Source organism: Aptenodytes forsteri, unplaced genomic scaffold (assembly GCF_000699145.1).
Source record: "Aptenodytes forsteri isolate BGI_AS27 unplaced genomic scaffold, ASM69914v1 Scaffold61, whole genome shotgun sequence".
Lineage (NCBI taxonomy): Eukaryota > Metazoa > Chordata > Aves > Sphenisciformes > Spheniscidae > Aptenodytes > Aptenodytes forsteri.
The window spans coordinates 5,240,400-5,255,145 of record NW_008794443.1 but is presented as its reverse complement, the minus strand read 5'-3'; positions in this window follow the sequence as shown (position 1 = coordinate 5,255,145).

Here is a 14,746-nt window from a genome sequence, read left to right as displayed (position 1 = left end):
GAGAAGGTGTATCTTCTACTTCTCTTGAAATTAATGTTTCAAGGATAAAAAGCTTTCTTTTCTTTCTCTCTTTCCTTATTTGCTTCATTTTTACTTTGTTGTCCAGTGCACTGATAAACATTAGTAGTGGTTTTGCTAATATGTGTCCACAGTTTGCATTCTGTGGCCAGTGGTTTGCCCTGGAGGTAGAGGAGGATGCTGAATGCCTGTGCTCACATTAACATGAGTGCAAAAATGCACAGCCCCTCCCAGAATATCATATCCTACATCAGCTGGGAAGTAAGAGGATCGTACCTCTCACAAGGACCACAAAACTGGAGCTCTGCGGAGCAAGGGTAGGTAACATTTTCCACTTAAACTAGTGGCAGGTCTGCTGGTTTATTAATCTTGACAAGAAAAAAAAAAGTCTCTAAACATTACACTTCTCAGTGTGACCTTTTAAAGAAAATATAATTCAAAATGATGTTTTCATTTAAATGTTTCCTCTAGTTTTATTACAAAGATTAAAAAAAGAAGTGACCCTACAAAGCTGAAGCCAAGTATTTAATTTGTGGTAAATTACTTTTTAAAAAAAAACCTAAATTGCCTTAATTTTCTTGTTGGTGATAGTTTGAAACCACACAGAAGCAAAACATCATTTATCTGCATAGGTCTAATGAAGCCAAGAAAAACACACTCAGTACGTGACAACAAAGGAAAGAAACAGGTTGCCTTATTATCTCTGCTGTCTATTCTATCCAATTATAGATACACTAAAGAATTTCTGTGAGGACTTTGCTTTGCTCTCCCAACCTGATTAAAAAAGTAGCATGCTACAGAATCTGTCTTAAATGTATCAAAGGGTGGCAGATCAGTGAAGATGATAGATTGTAAGGCAGCTGTAGGGAGAGACTAGCACATAACAAGACATGGAGCCACAGGGATTATTTCCAAGGCTGATGCTTCTTAGTATCTTTATCTGAGGTGAGGAATAAACCTGAAACAACTGCTGGAAATATTTGGTGTCAGAATTTCTTAGAAAGTAAGTAATTTATACAGGCCAACATGGGACTTCTGGTAAAGTGAACTTATATTTTAAAGGGCCAATGCAAGGTCATACAGCAAGAAGCAAAAAAAAAATGCGTGAAACATGCATAAGATAAAGAACAATATCCTAGAAGGCAGCTATTCTGTACGGGACTTAAAGGTCACAGTATAGAAGCCACTGGAAATAAGCTTTTGGTGTGATATTGCAGCAAGGAGAAAGTCTGCCAGCATGTCAATGAGAAGTTAGCAAGTCGTATGTAGTAGCAATAAGGTGGTTACTGCCGTGCACATCAAGCTTTTCAAAAGGATTGCAAAAGGTTCAAAGAATGACCTCATGTTTGGATATGATCCCATTGAAATGGTGGTGGGAACATTACTATGTGGAAGGCACAGCCACACCTTGGTCATGATCTCATGCATACACAGGAAAGAGACTTCTGAAAGTAAATTGCTTTTTAATCCAGCAGAGGAAGGCAGAAGGATATCCAATGATTAGGAATTAAATCCTGACAAATGCAGACTTGAAGTAATTGCAATTACTTGCAATTTTTTAATAATGATCTCAGTTAACCGCTGGGTTAATTTCCCCGAGAATGTGGTGGTTTTCTGCTGCTTAGTCTTCAAATCAAGCCTATAAGAGACCTTCTTGGCTGGACTGGAAGTCATGGCAGAAGGATGGAATGAGATCCTATGGACACATCTATATGGGAAATTTGAGATCAAAATGGCACCCACCCCTGAAGAGTGCAGCTCCCTGGAGGCTTATGGAAATGAATTCTGTAGCCCACCGAATTGACATGAGCAATCTGAGAAAGGTGAAATGCAATGTACAAACCCTGTAGCCCTCAGAGTGGCTTTAATAAGGAACTGAAAGTTAATGCTATGTCCACAAAGGGAAAATACATATCTGTTTAAGGGTAACAGTACTGTGAGTCTTTTTATACTCTGCTTTAGGTATCAGACTTAAAAATACATATATCGAGTGTGTCAAGGGATGTGTGCACAACTACATTATTTCAGCCGCTAAGGAATTAAACGGAAAGTCAGCTACCTCCTGAACTAGGGTTCTTTCTCAGTCCTTCAAAATCTGGAGGAATAAGGTGGCAGCAAGAAGGAGACAGCCAGAGGTGCAAGTGGGAAGAGCTTTCTTTTTCAATAGGCTTCCAGGCAATCCTCCAGAGAATGGGGGCGAAACTGATTACAAGGAAGGTGAAAGGAGGCAAGGGGCTGGAAAAACTGGCATCAGCTGCTTTGTACAGTGCTGGGGAGCTGGGAGCCAGATAAGCAGGTGTAGGTTCCCCTGCTGATGCTGGTGGGGGGTTATTAGAGTAGAGAGCACCAGAGCCTGAATCCTGTGAAGCCAGACATTGTTGATGCTTTAAGAAGGGACAGGTTTCTTGAACCCCGCTGGCTCCTTGCTTTCCTGAGAGGGGAGGAGGCTATTATTAGTGATCTGACTGGGGTCATAACCCAGCCAGCAGCTGGGGAAGTAACAACTAATAGTGTAAACAGGGGAACTGTGCTGCAGCCCCCTGTATGTAAGCAGGAAAAGGAGTCAGTACAGGGAGGCTTGCAAAAGCAGTGACCCATAATAAAAAGAGCAGTGCCTGGTTAGTCAGATCAAGCTCCTAAAATAGAAAGGCGCTTTTGATAAATAGGTTGGCCTCATTTGAGTCTTCACTTTTTAAATATACATTTTTCTGTGGAGTCCCCAGGAATGTTGCTTAGAAACTGGTGAGGCAATGTGACACTTCAGGCTTTAAAAATAAATATTACAAACTTAAAGATTAAATGTCTTAAACTGAGGCTAAGCCTCCTAGGTACTGACAGGGTTGCAGCCCCAAAGGTTCAAGCTATATTTGAGACGCAGTGAAATTCTGATGTCTGGGTGTTATTATTTGCCTGTGCTCGAGCTGAGCTTGAGTTTAGCACCTCTCCTTGCCCGCTTTACAGAGCTTCCTGGTGAGAGGAAGGCTCTCACATAGACCCATTTCTTGTTCTACATCTGGTTGACATCTGGGATGGAAACGTCAGCCAGGGAGAACAAAACATCTTCTGGCCAGGACTGACACAAGTTCTACCCCAAACTGACTGATGCAACTGGTGTTATGTACATGAAGATGAAAGTGTTATGCATGAGAGCAAATGAATACAAAGATTGCCATCTGCCAGCCTTGCAAACAGTGTTACCTAGTCACAAGCTGATGGAAGTGATAAAGCCATTGCAGTGTGCTGCAAGTGGTTTCTCGATAACACAGCTGCTGAGGTGTAGCATTCAGAAAACCACAGAAATAGTCCTGGGATAGTTACAGACAGTCAGTCACAGAAATAGTGCTTCAAATTATTAGGAAAAGAAGACTTCATTAGCTCCAATCATCAATGAGTGGGGCCAACATCCCTCTCTTACTGCGGTATAACCTCACGAGGAAGCTGTACTACTGGCATCTCATGATGCTGCTGTTCAAGATTGTCCCATGAAGTGCCGTTGGTTACCTTTCCCAAATCACATGCCTTCACGGCTAAATGAATTTGGCCACGGCAATGCACTCACCAGCTGCAAGGGCCTGAATTCTCATCTCACTTTTGCACCTCTGCACAAGAGGACTTTATGCTAGCATAGGTCTGAACACTGATCCATGCCACCTCCTTTCTCTGACGTGCTTTCTTTGTCCTTCTCCCTTCCTTTGTCTGGGGAACTGCTGGTTGATGTCGAGCCCTTCTGAACAGAGGGGGAATTCTCTCCTGGCTCTCGCAGCCCCACTTTGTAGTACAAAGCAGATTTAAGCAGGATGGAAGCTGGTGGTTATGCAACTTCTCTCTTTGCACAAATACTAGGACTTGGATTCTTAATGCAGAGCTCCCAGGTCTGATCTCTTTGACAACTGTTTTGTCCAAATGGAATCACTTATGGCTTTGCACACTTGGAAGAAGATCACGTAGAAATTGTCCTGCAATACAATCAGCTCATTCACTTACCAGGGAAGACTCAGCTCTCCTCTGCACTGGTAGAGGAACTTCAATGAGATTCTGCCAGAAAACAGAGCCCACTGATTCAGAGGCGGTTGTTCCTTACATATTTGTGGGCCTTATTATCTGTCCTAAAATATTCTGGCTTACAAATTTTTTTTTTGCACCCTGTAATTTAAATAAAAAAATTGTTTGGTTTTTTTTTTTTTTTTTTAAGACTTGTTTTGATTATAAAATTGAAGGGGTAGGAGTGGAGGAAGATCATGTTTAAAAACCAGGGTGTGCTACAGTTCAGCAATAAAAGAGCCTTCCAAAACAGGGCTGTGCTCAGTGATTACTCGCAGTGATTACGTGTCAGAATGCTTTGGGGATGAATATAAAAAATTACTAGTTACACGTCTGCACACATTCTTGTCCTAACATTCATTACTAGTCAATGGAGAAGATTCAAATCCTCTGATGGTTCTAAGTCAGAAAAGCACTTAAGCATATACTGAAGTTTCACCTCACTTTGGTGCTCGCATGGCTCTATGGAGGGAAGGCCAGGCAAGGCAAGGTGAAAGACTGGAGTAGAATAAGAATTTAATGTTTATGTCCCTTTGCTTCAGGTCAGACTGAAGACAGTTCAAGCCTGAAAGTGACAGCTGGAAATATTATCATGTGCAGATAATGTACCACTCTTCTTGTCAGGCTGTTTATGCTCACTTGCAGGCATTCATGGCCCTTGTCTTTATTTATATGCTATCAGGGGCATTGCAGTCTTTAATCTTCAGTGGAGTCACTCTTTTCTCTTTCCTTCGTGTGAATAGGCACTCCTGTGTCTCGCTCAGTGGTAGCCTGTGGCTCTCCCTCGTCTCCTTTGGGCTGAACTAGATCTTCTCTGCCAGACACTTTTGGAATCTTTCCTTGGCGGGTGGCAGAGGAGGGGGGCACCCATTGCGGTCAGTGCTCTGACTGTCAAGTGCTTCACAGGCCAGGGGCCTGTAAGTGGGGTCATAAAAATGGGGAAAAGGAGTACAAGTAGTTGGAAGCCCAGGGCTTTTAAGTTCTTGCCTTGAACTAGTTTTCAGCACCGGTGTCTACTACCCAAACCTTGGAGAAGCACACTGGGGAGACAGAGGAGAAATAGGCAAGTATCTGCTTAAACTCGAGTATTTAGAAAATCGAATCAAAAGCTGTGGAATCATTTAGAGCGGGATGAAGATCCCACAGCCTCCTTTAAGGGGTTTCATTTGCTTTGGGAAGGCCCATGCCAGCCTCCTGAATACACTGTTTGGCTGGTGAATACAGTTCTTCCTGTTTCCTTGCAGAATTTTGTTTCCCTTCAGTAGGCAGAACCTACTCACCTGGGAGAGGGGGCAAATGGCTGATTTGGTTAGTCTCATCATTCCACCAGGCTACAGGGACATGAATCCAGTGACCTTCCTGTGCTACTTCTGGAAGCAGAAATAGGCGCAGAACGATGTAGGCAGCTCGTTCTCAAACCATAATTCATGAGATGATGGTGAGTGGTCAGCAGCTGGCAATAGAACAATGCTGAATATTCTGGTGCTTTCAACTAAAAACATATGAAGAGGGTGCAAAATGGTGTGAGAAGTCTTGAGCCATGACATTGGTCCAAAGGATTTGGGAATGAGGGGTTTTGTTGTTTGTTTTTAAGGTCTGTGACCCAATCTCAGGTCAGGTCAGAACAAAACCCAAACTGGTGCCATGAGGATAGGTTTCCACCAGGCCAAAAACTAGCAATGCAATTGAATTCTAACAGTTTCACTAGCAGAAAAAGCAAAGAATAAAAAAGGATCCTGGTCCCTGATACAGTGTCTCACATTGAGGAGATGTACATATGCACTTCTTTCCTGTTCGCTAATACTGGTATTAATTTTTAATCCAACAATAATAGAAAATCTGCGGTTTTGAGGTTGCTGAGGTAGTCTACTTCACAGACAATAAATTCACATAAACAAAATTGGTGCAGAAGGGATTAGGATATACAGCAGAGGTAGGGAGTGGTCTCTGCCATGCACAATCAGTGTCAGTATTTTCATTCAGGATAAAAAATACTTTTTAAGGGTAGAAGAACTTATGCACATAAATTCCACATTTTGCACTGGAGGGCGAAAGACATTTTTCACAGTTATTGACAAAGGACATTCCAGCAACTAGTGAGATCTGGATTTCATTATATATTTTGGGCTACAGTGCAAAAGTACTATCTGCCAGAAAAAATGTGGTTGAAGCATGTTTTATTAATATATTGCTGCTGTTCTTGGATTATACCCCTGTAGAGGCTCACATCTGAAATGACACATCTGATAGGCTATACATTAGATAGCATTTCAAGGTTTATTTTTTGGATCTGATCCCCTTACAATATACAGAGACCATATATATTGCTATTTTTAAGCATTCAGAGACAAACTCACTGCTCTGCTCTGATAGATCATTGTTGCAGGCTGTTTATGGAGCACTTTAGTGCCCGTGTACTAGAAGCACTAGTATTACTATAGAGCGGTAAGTTCTTACCATTGAGTTTGGTACCTCTGTACATACTGTATGACTAGAGAATGACTTCCCAGTCCAGGCAGCTTCCGTCTAAATACATGGGATAAAGCAGTCCAATGTTGTCAACATTTCCTTCCAATGAATGGGCTGCGTCACAGGAGAAACAGTGGCAGGAGGCCTGTGCTGAGCAGACCTGGAAGACCAAAAGAAGTGCGTTTATTTCCCTGCCACCTCACCTTAGAGAGTTATATTAATGATAAAATCTACCTGACAATTCATGATCTCCAAAAAGAACAAAACAAAAGAGTGGGAAATCTGTATAACAGGTTTCTTCAGAGAAATAAACAGTAAGGACTGATATTTCCATTGCTGGTTTTGCTTTCTTATCTTTATGTTAAAGGCAGCCTTGTATGTAAACGCACATGCATTCCTGATATATGAACCCAGCTGCCTTGAATTCAATGGCAAAGTTCCTGTCTTCACTGAAGACTCCTGGATTTTGCTCATATTTATAGGATACAATTAAGCTGAAAACTTAGGGGAGATCACAGCCTTCCAAAAATTAAAGAGGAGAGAGAAAGAAATGAGAAAGCAAATATGTTGTGAAAGAGGTCCCAGGTGAAATAATTGGTCCAAGTTTTCATGTCTGGATGTTGTTATTTTTTCCATAATTACTATAGCAAGCTCCTGCTTCCACTGATGGGAGGTGACCTGGGATTCTTCCAGTAGCAATGGAAATTTAACACAAAAATGACCAGAACTGTTAAAGCTGCTTTACACGTGTGCGTCAGCACTGGGAGAATCAAGATATAGCAGACATCGTTTAGTCAAATACAAAATTTTGTGAGTGTATATGTGTGTCCATGCACTCACAATGGAGAGCAAGGAACGGAAAACCGCTATCTACCAAGAAGAGATTGTCTTAAGTATCAAGTAACGTACAGTGATGTAGGCATGGGTAAAACATGATTTAGATACCTTACTTGCAGATATCTTAGAAAGTCCCATTGTTGGAGTAAGGAAGTCTAATTTACACTGATACACATCTACTGCTGTTGGAAATGCCACTGTATTTGGACCTCTAGTTCTCTTCAGTGTCCTTTCTACAGAGATGGCTAATATTAAATGGTCACATGATGCAGATGCTTATAAAGTAGCCAACTCGCTTCACCTCCCATAGTGAAAATCTGGAGATTTGCTAATCGCCAGAAGCATGAGGCCACATATCCGTGCTCTCCAAAACCATTTGGGATCTATCACATCTCTGCAGGATACAAAGCAGATGACCAGATACCAAATCCATTTTGTTCCTTTTCCACACACTCTATTCTCTGATTTTCATTTGTGTTACTAGTATTACAGTTGCTACCCCTCCCAGAGGGAAAAAAAAAAACCCCAACAGAGAAAGCAACCCAATTATGGACTAACAACATTGCAATTTATCAAAAACTACCTACTGAAATGTACTGGTTTCACACCACCTAATGTGTCGCGTCCCCCCCCCCCCTTCAAAGCTGTCTGTTTTTCCCCACCCCTAATGTGTCTCCCCCCCCCCCCCTTGAAAGCTGTCTGCAAATATCTATTGCTAATAGTTGTCTGATGCTAAAACTGTGACCAACACTCCAGGACTATTTGCCCTTAATCTCACCCTTGGAAATACACTATTACATCTGATACAAACTTATTCTTGTTAACTGCTAAGAATTCATTAAAGGAGTAAGGTTTTATGATCTCATCCATGGTGGCTATTAGTAGCTTGGCTATGGCCAGGATGCTATTGTACCTGCAATCAAAAATCTGGAACATCAAGAAAATCTCTTCTCCAGGGAGATGATAATCTCTGTTGAAGACAATAGGTGGACAGATGGATGCGAGAGCTCAAGGGACAATGAGAGAATGGAGGCAGGAGTGCCAGACCATTGTGGTAGCCCACCAGTGGCCAAATTTATGTCAATTAACTCATTGGCAGTGGTGTGGGGGCATCTTAGCAAAGGGGAGGTTTTAGGGATTTTTTAAGGAACAATATGAAGGAGAGTGAGAATTTTTTTCCCGAACGTGAGTGGCAAAATGAGATTTTATTCATCAACAGCAAGAAGCAAAGGGAACTCAGTACAGAACTAACCTTTCATTACTTAGTTCATTTAAGGCAAGTTCTCAAGTTTTTGTGTTAGAGAAATATTTATTTATTGCTGTACTGGTAGCCAAAAATGTCTGACATCTGTATGACTAACATCTGCATGCCATCATGCACAGCAGACGGTGGGCTATAAAATGTCAAGAAGTTTTGGTAATGGAAAGATCAGCAACAGACTGGAACACCAACCAGAACTATTTATAGAGGGAGAGATTTAATTCTCTTTGAGAAGAACACCACAAGTGATTGAAAGACGGAGAGACTGACTTATGAGGAGATAGTGAAAGAAGTAGATACATTTAGCTTGGGCAAACGACAAGCCACCAGGCTGTGATATGAAGAATCAGAGAGCAGGAGATTTTTTACTGGGAAGGTTAGGGCAATGGGATTACTGGACAAAGGCAAGTCTAGGGTGAGGCTTTTGAGGCTTAGGAGGAGATGTATTAAAACTTTGCAAGTAACTTCCCAAGGGAGATGGCAAGAGCTCATGGTGCCTGAGTCACTTAAATCTGGACTGGGCAGAGCACTGGAGGGTATCTTGTTGGCGGGGGAATAAGTCCTAGACGACTGTATTGGCCTTTTGCATCTGCTCCATCTCATTCTGGCATTCCAGTTCTGGAGAGTATTGGATACGCACACGTGTCCCATGCAGAAAGAGGGAAAACAGGAAGTGCCCACCCGAGCTTCAGGTGTGACTTGACCCTGTCTAAACATAAGCCTGCTGGCCCTGCAGAACAGGTGCAGCTCTCGCTGCGGGAGCTAGGCTCTGCTGCGTTCACACATCATCAGCAAACTCGTTAGCTAAACTGTAAAGGCACGGCTGAATTGTCCTCCCCTCTCATATCTGCCAATTCTAATGCCGCCAGTGCGGCTACGCAGCCGTAACTGAAGGCCGGCCTGGAAGGCAAGTGGCAATGCCATGTAATTTGGAGCTAAATTCAGCTGACAGCCCTGGTCCAGGTAAAGTGGGAGACAGGGTACCAGCTTGATTCCCAGAGCTGCCAGCAGTGTGACAAGCTAACTTCTAGCTTTTACTTTTTAAACTGTTAAGGTTTGATGAGCTGATCTTAAATAATAATAGACATAGCACCTCCCCGTATCATTTTTAGAAAATCAGCTACACCACAGGCTTTAAGGGAAGGCAGTGAACGAGTCATCTTCTTGATGTTAGAAATGTGCTTGACAAGTTTTCCAAGTCAGGGCCGTATTCAGTATGGAAACAGCCCTGACTTTGCCACTGTCCCTGATTTCAGTGGATTAGCTTGGTATGAATGACTGTGTCGCTACACTGGCAGGAGCAGCGTGTAGGGGCTGTTGTAGAGAAAGAAAACTGATGATTTCTATGTGTTGATTCTTTCAGTCTATTCACATGTGAGTTAAACAAGCTTAAAAGAGATGGAACTGGTACCCAAGCCTGTTTTAGTGACCATGTATACATAAACAGGTTCTCCAGGGCATTACATGATAACACAGCAGCCTATTACACAACCTTGTGATTTGCCACTAAACTATACCATAACTGTTTTGCAACGCCATCTAGTGACACATATGGATGCCTCAAACCCATACAAACTTGCTTTTGTCTGATTTTATTGCACTGAATTGAACAGCCAATGGTTTTGCAAGGAAAATAAATGTTTACATTTAACAGCAGTGACAATTAGGCCAACAGATATGAGAGGAGCATTTGATCCATAGGACCTGAGCTGTTACATTATTCTAAATGAAAAATAAAATTGTCCACTGAAGCAATAACCTGTTCCCAGGCAGTATTGAAGTTGGGTTGTCACTCACAGTCCTACCCCAGTTTCAGTTCTCAGTGTGAGGCCTCATGGTATTCAAATTTCCCTCTGTTTTTAATATAAATAAAAAACCACTTCCATTTATGTTTCATGGAAAAATAACCCCCAAATAAACACAGTATGTAAATTATAGTGGTGCTCTTCTTTTAGAGTGAATTAAAATAGCCTTCCCTTAATCAGAGGCCTATTAAACTGGAAGCCTTGCTGAGAAGTTACTGATGAGTTCCCCATTTGATGAGCCTGCTACATAGTAAGCTTCCAAGATTTATAAATCCGTGAGGAATGAGAGGGAAAAAGAGTGATACAGAGTCACAGAAAAGCCAATAACCTCCTTCTATAATCTTTAGCTGTCTAGAAAGCCACAAATCATTTTTTCCCCATTCTTTTTCAAACTTTAATATTTTGGAAAGTGTTGAATTATTGCTGGATTTTTTTACTTTGGAACTGATACTTTTTTTCTCTACTTAAAAAAAAAAAGATTAATGAAAACCTTATGTTTGTAAAATGTAATAATTCTGAGGAATGGTGAAGCCCTTATTATCCGGCGGCAAGCTTGTAACTTAATTCCCACCCTTTCTAATGACCATTCTTACTCTGGTTCTCCATTTGCCATCCTTGGACAGGTCATAACAAGAAGTTACTTTGCATCTACTGTATTATTCCCATCCCGTCCCTTTTGAAGGGTTCTGGCCGTTTCACAGCGCAAACATTTGGTGTTGTGTTTTTTGCATCTAACAAAGTTTTGGAACAATCCCTTAATCTGAAACAGACGTCTCTTCCCTCATCCCCCTCTCTAGCTGACTCTACAGCCGAAGGACTGTGTGATTAAGGGATATGCTCTTCTCTCAGCAGCACTCAGCACAGGCCAAACTCACTCATAGAGGGAAAAATGGTACTTAAAAACTTTTCACTCCATGTGTATGTGGGGAAAAAATGAACACATTCAGACGACGGGAATTCTCCATCACCTGTGCTAAATATTGGGTGCCGTCTAGAAGGAACAGAAGCTATGAGGGTGCGATGCAGCGATAACTAGAAGCCCTATTTGTGCGATAAGCCTATTTTAGTCATAAAATCTCTGGCCACAGATCCATTTCTGTAGAAGGTAAGTTTCCTTTCTGTTATTCCAGGAAGCAAGTGTAATAACACGCTATCTAGCAGGTCAGAAATACATGTGGCTAGGCATTGCTAAGTGTTTTTATTAGAATCAAGTGGGATAATGCAGAACAATGCCATGGTGCCTTCATTTAGTACATTCACTGACCCATCTCAGGCCAGTGTTTATATGTGGATCTGTACAGACTCATATAAATACAAGCCCCAGTCCCTGTCGCGCCATTCACAAAGGAGCTGTTACGGCAATGCTATTTGTTTTCCCGTTTCACACATTGTGGCCTATCTTAGAGGATAATGTTGTCTATATCTATTATTTCCTATTTGAGATCCTAGAACTGAAGGCTGTCATTTAGCAATATCCAAGCCTCTGCAAGGCACTTTTGAAATACAGCCTATGCCTCATGACAGCCTTTATGTTAGCCACAGAAACAAAGGTGTAGGAAATTTCAGTGGCTTGATCTGTTACTCCTTCTATTGGGAATAGACTTCAACAACGTCAGCTCCCCTTCCCTTTCTGTCTGCAAAGGACATGGGCTCAGACCTGCTGTTCTTGAAAGTGGGTTTATCTCTTATCAGCTCTTCTAGTCAATGAAACAATGGACTATGCAGAAGGGGGGAAAAGTACATGAACAAACATTTGGATGATCCTGCATTCTTGTGTATTACCTTGAAAAGCTTCCTAAGGATATGACACAAGTTCTATCATTTTAATTCTAAAATGCATGGCCTATAAATGCCCATAGTGTCTTGTTAAAAGCAGCCAGTCTTAGGACACTGCATATTTTGAACCCCTGAACGTATGATTCATCTTTAAAAATGTATTTTTTCTGTTGCTGCTACTAGTGGGCCTCTCATCACCTCATCTGTGTATTTCTGCCTTTCCTGTCCTTAGCCACAAAAGATAGGATTCCCATTCATGCAGTTTTTCCATCCCATAGAATGCTACAGCATTAGCTGTGGGTTTGCCTGTTGAAAAACCCAAAAGTGTCCTACTCCCATTTACTGAGCATGTTGGATGGATAGCAATGACCCTGCAGCCCTGATGTCAGGGATTGTTTTTAGAGTTTAGCAAGCCTGGCAGGCAGCTGTGTATAGAAAAGGAAAACCAAAAAAGAATGAAGATCCAAGATCACACTAGGAAAGCAGTAGGGAGAGAAGAAGGCAGGCTTCAAAGCTAGGCGGCAACTTCTAGGCGCACCCAGGCAAAGTGGCCTGAGAGAGCATGGCCTTGCCTACCACAGCATAAACGCACTGGCTGATGGACTGGCAGTTGATGGCAGGATGGAGGATACAAATTGCAGCTCACCACTAAACCTTCCCTCCTCAGCACCTTCCCTTCTACCTTGGCCATGGCTGGGAAAGTTTTCCTCTTCCTCTGGTTTTAAAAGTAGCTCTATATGCACTAGTGTTCTAACTCTCCACACATGCCACAGTTTCTGAATGTGTCGGCAGCTCTCCCTTTCTTCCATGGGATATGACCCCCTTCTCCCTCTCTCTCTCCCCCTCCCCTGGCTGGAAGACTGGAGTTTAAACTTGCTGCTGCTGCTTCTACTTTTGTGATATTTAAAAATAAAATGTCCACTGTCTTCATTTTAAATCAGAAAAGTAAGCAGCTTCTTTATTTAAGAAGATGTGGATGTAAACAGCCTTCTTTGGGTGTGTTTGTACATGACCAGTCAGTAAATTACTTTTCTTGCCCATTTCAGTTCCACTTCTGCAATGGCCACATCTTAAATCACCGCCTGCAGCACCCACTGTCAGCATGACATGTCTGAGATGGCAACAACAGTCCCAGATGTGAGAAGCCTGACCTTCAAGGCCAGAGTTTGAGTCCCAGCTGTTAGCAGATTAGAAGTTCTGATGAGGAAGAGGAGAAGGAGCATGCTGGAGAGCTGGCCTAAGCAATTGACTTCAGAAAGAACTCCCATTTGTTTGGACCGGGTCTGCAAACTGCAGAAATGCCTTGGGTATGTTTGCCTCATTCATTTACTGTACAGGAAATGTATTATCGAAGATGTTTGACTGGTAAAACTGGGAATCTAGTACTTTCTGGAAAGCCAGGCCCCTTGTGATGGCATCTCTAATCAGGTATCCAAAGTTGCTAGTAATTCATGATATTCTTCCTTATGTAAAACTCAGTCCTGCTTTTTCAGTCAAATGCAGACTCTCAAAAATCACACTGGGGACATAGGATCATATTAGGGGTAAAAGCGCCCGTACTGAATCACACCTTGGAGTCTGCATTGATGCTTATGGAGATTATATAGGTCAAGAGAAGGATTAGAGTCAGTGGTGAGGACAAGGGCTGTGTACTGCACTATGTGAATTCCAGATGTAAGCAGAGACCCTGTGCCCACAGCCCTCCTCTGGAGCTCAAACATCCCAGGTGTCATCCTGCAGAGCAGGCATGGCATGCTGCATTGCTGGTGTCCTCTGTACAGCAACAGCTTGTTATGTTTTCCTTAGTTTCTGAACATTGCGCAGACAGCTGTCTGAGGGAACACTTTCCCCCAGGGGATGCTGTGATATATGTAAGATACTGGGATGGGTGCTGGCAATGTCTATGGAGCTCTGTGATCTCAGATGATTTGAGAGAGGAGAGAATTTTGTTTTGTCCCCAAAACCAAAACAGGAAGAAGGAATTTGTAGGTACATTATGTTACAATATGCAGCCTTGGTGGCCACAGATAGCTCTTCAGACATAGTGATTCTCTAATTAAAGGCAGGGTGGTTTGAGGAACATGTGATTCCAGCTTATTTGAAAGACTGTGAGGGAACAAAGCTAACCATAAAAAAAATGCCCCAAAATATCAACATGAGCAGAACTGTTCAGGGGAGGGAGCAAAAATGTAGTAGCTACTTGTGAGCAGCCACCGCACAGGTTCAAGCTGACAGAACCAGGTATTGAAGAAGGAAAAGGAAAGCCTGCAAGGGATAGCCCTACACCTCTTGAAACTGGCAGGGTTCAATAGCAGCCTGTAAGCAGTGAGGTAAAGTGAGGGCCTTCATTGAGTCAACACTGAATCGGTGGCATAATTCATTACTGATGATGGAAGAAGCTACTTGATTTACCAGGAGCAAAAAAGTGAAACCCTTCTGTGGTGTTTTCACTGGGTTCAGACTGCCTTCATCAGACTATTTGCAGATACCAGTGAGAACAAATGCCTACAGACATCATCCACCTCCAGTGTTCTTCTTG